Source organism: Oryctolagus cuniculus, chromosome 7, assembly GCF_051225735.1.
Source record: "Oryctolagus cuniculus isolate XC-2025 breed Fujian yellow rabbit chromosome 7, ASM5122573v1, whole genome shotgun sequence".
In the NCBI taxonomy this organism is placed as follows: domain Eukaryota; kingdom Metazoa; phylum Chordata; class Mammalia; order Lagomorpha; family Leporidae; genus Oryctolagus; species Oryctolagus cuniculus.
The window spans coordinates 93,769,469-93,773,329 of NC_142873.1; the positions used below are offsets into that span (position 1 = coordinate 93,769,469).

The 3,861-nt window shown below is 43.5% G+C and overlaps 1 pseudogene; it reads right to left on the reverse strand.

The window, feature by feature from the left end:
- Positions 1-744: 744 nt before the first annotated feature.
- LOC127493671 (steroid receptor RNA activator 1 pseudogene) lies at positions 745-1,291 on the reverse strand (annotated as a pseudogene).
- Positions 1,292-3,861: the final 2,570 nt, after the last annotated feature.

Sequence of the window (3,861 nt, forward strand, 5' to 3'; positions counted from 1 at the left end):
CCACAGACAGAGGATTAGCCAAGTAAGCCACAGCGCAGGGCCCTGAGTGAGAGCTTTATTTAAGAGAGAGAGGTAGCCGGCACCGTGGCTCACTAGGCTAATCCTCTGCCTTGTGGTGCCGGCACATCAGGTTCTAGTCCCGGTTGGGGCACCGGATTCTGTCCCAGTTGCCCCTCTTCCAGGCCAGCTCTCTGCTGTGGCCAGGGAGTGCAGTGGAGGATGTCCCAGGTTCTTGGGCCCTGCACCCCATGGGAGACCAGGAGAAGCACCTGGCTCCTGCCATCGGATCAGCGCAGTGCGCCGGCCGCGGCGGCCATTGGAGGGTGAACCAACGGCAAAAGAAAAACCTTTCTCTCTGTCTCTCTCACTATCCACTCTGCCTGTCAAAAAAAAAAAAAAAAGAGAGAGAGAGAGAGAGAGAGAGAGGTAAATAGGGGTTCATACCAAGCACCAGGAACCACCCACACGGAAGAGCATTTAGGCCTGTATCTGGGCCAGGAAGCCTAGAGAGCACGGGGCTACAGCAAGCCCCTCCTAGCAAGAGGCCAGGGAAGAAGAGCGGGCCGGGCCACACCGTGTCCCAGCTTTTAACCCACTTCCAAGGAGGAGTGGTTAATTAACCTGATTGGCTGGTGGGCACCCATGTGTGGCCAGGTAGGGAGCTGAGGCCACACAGGGGCGTGGCAAAGGCGTGGTCTTCCAGTTCACAAATCTAATCGATTTTAGCCTGTATGCCTGCCTACTTCACATCCACTGACTGACCTCAGTCACTTGATCAACCATGAGTGAGTGGTGGATGTCATCTGCTGCATCCCATGCGTAGCTGGAAAACTCTCATACCAGCAGAGCCATCCTTGTCTTTAGAGGCACTGACAGCTTCCCTCTAGCCCGCTGTTTCCGCTGCAGTACCAGGTATTGGCTGATGTCATCACATCGATGCTTCCTTGCTACAATCCTTCAGTGCCTGTTCCAAAAGTCTCAGCACACCCTCCATCAGTGCCTTTGACGCAATGGCTGGGGAATTTCTGGAATCCACAGAGGAGGAAGGACAGCTCTACAGCGGTGATGGCCTGAGAGCCTTACTTCAAGGTGGTGGCTCAATTGGAGAGGCATGCCCAGGGGATGTCTCTGACCTGGGGACTCTGCAGGATCCATACTGTGGGCGTTGCAATCTTCTTGGTGAGTGGCATGTGCTTGGGTCCAGCAGTCCGATCTGCAGCCCCCATGGGAACTGTGGTGGGTCATTCCAGCCAAGCTCCTTGTTGCCCAACTTCATGCACAGATCCACCATCTTTACTTCCCAGTAACACAGATTTTTAAGTATGTAAAATTTAAAGCTAGTGCACAATGAATGCTAATTATATGGTAGAAAATGTTTTAGGCTCACTATTTGTATTCACCTATTTATTATTCCCAATAATGAAGAAAGTGCCATTTTTGCTGAACTTAGTGATGAATAAAAGTTATGAAATTTGCTCCAGATTACATAAACGGTAAAACTTGGGTCCAATCTGGTCATTTTTTACTCAGAGTCCATGCCTCTATAGTATGTTTATTTTCATTTATTCTACAAGTATTTAGTTGAGCACCTACTCTGTGCCGAGGACTATACTAGGTAGTGATAAGAGATGCTTACATGTAGTTCATGTTGTCCAAATTCTAATAGAAGAAACAGGCAGGCATTCTATAATATTATGCTGGCCACAAGCTAAAATTTTATGATATCCTGAATAAAGAAAATCTTTGGCCTTTCCCCATATCTCCATCTTCAGATTTGTTACATAAATATCAGTTGCTTATAAATTCAATTTGCTACCCTTTCAAAGAGCAATAAAGGAACGATGTGTATCTAATGCAATAACCCTGACTTTTTTTCAGTGTCCATCTTCTATTTGCTTCATCTCTTTTCTGGAATTCATCTTCATTTCTCCTTTCTGTTATTTTTATCACTTTGTAAAAATCTGTCCACCAGTGTCTGCCTTGATCACATGCTACTTTAGAGCTTTCTCATCCAGAGTTAATCCTAATGATATCATGAAAAGGATAGCGGTAGGCGCTCAGGTCCTGACCTTGCCACTGATGATCCATATAAAGCAAGTACCTTAGCTTCTCTGAGCCCAACTTCTTGATCTTTGACTCTTGAGATCACTGATCATTTTCTTTCTCTGCCCTAATGTACATAGCAGAAGGCTGATTGACACCAATAGAATGCATCCATAGAGCACTGTGCTAGTGTAGCCTGCTATGAAGCACCAGTAGATGAGAGGGTAGGGCCAGAATCTGGAGTGTTTCTCTCTCATTCCCTCCCATGCCCCACTGTTACCATTACTTCAAGTGGTGACTGAATATAGCTAGGACTCCACTCTCATTTCTTCCAGGCTGCAGTTTTTAGTGGACTCTGAGGACACTTCTCTTGTCCCTTCAAGCCTCCTGGAGTCGTTTTTGCTAGGTCCCAGGGAACTCGGCATCATCTGTTGGTTCCCTTGACCTTTCTCTCACCTTTGTAAAAGATTTTTCAGTAGAACCATCTGAGTGGGATTCTAGTTTCCTCCAAGATTCAATGATATAAGAAGCTTAAAAATAAATAATGGGTATGAATGGCTCACTAGGGTACCTCGGCACAAAACACACAGCTATAGCTATTTTAATTGACAGCCATTTCAAGGTTCCATAATTTATATTTATTTATTTATTTTTCTGACAGGCAGAGTGGACAGTGAGAGAGACAGAGAAAAAGGTCTTCCTTTTTCCATTGGTTCACCCCACAAGTGGCCGCTATGGCCGGCGTGTTGCGGCCAGCATGCTGCGCCAATCCAAAGGCAGGAGCCAGGTGCTTCCCCCTGGTCTCCCATGTGGGTGCAGGGCCCAAGGACCTGGGACATCCTCCACTGCACTCCCTGGCCACAGCAGAGAGCTGGCCTGGAAGAGGGGCAACCGGGACAGAATCCGGTGCCTCAACCGGGACTAGAACCCTGGGGTGCCGGCACAGCAGGCAGAGGATTAGCTTAGTGAGCTGCAGCACTGGCCCATAATTTATAATACAGCAAAATATTTCTCCAAAGGTAAACTTACTTTTTACTCACATATATGAAAATATTTCATATCTCAAAAATATCTAGATATAGTACTAATACTTATATTTCATAATACTTCATACTTCATTTTGATCAGTAGGCATAAACACACAGTTTGAAAATTATGCTTAGGCCAGCTTAATGGGAATATATATATATATATATATATATCTCACTTTAGCATTGAGATAAATATTGTTGATAAAAGCTTTTAGTTTAACAATCTGTTAGTTATTGTATATTTTATTCTAACCAAATAAAATTTGAATTTGAATAGTATTGTTGGAATAAGTTATAAAACATGCCAAGTTAAATAAGTACATTCCCAAAATAGTCACTGCAGTTTTTTATGGCCAAGTTCCCTAAATCACATAAATTTACAAGCACTTAGAGTGTCTGTTGGCAGAATAAATTGTTGTATAATTGCTAGCCAATAATAAACCCATATTTTCATGTAGTACTTCTAGTATGCAAAATTGGGAATCAATTCCCTTGTATTTTAATTTATCATAACCGATTTTTTTCACTCTACCCCTCACCATGCTCTTTAGTCATACCAACACATATGTGAGTATGCACATTTAACACACACACGTGGAAATCTAGAGAAGTTATCCAACATATATCAGTTGAAAAATAAAATCAGTAAGGCCACTTAATGCTATAAAATGGAACTTTTCTAGGCTTCTTATATTAGCTTTTTAATCCTACCTATTACAATCATTTTGAGTTGATCAATAAGTGAGCATTAATAGAACATCTACTTTGTTTTATGAGTTGGATCCTG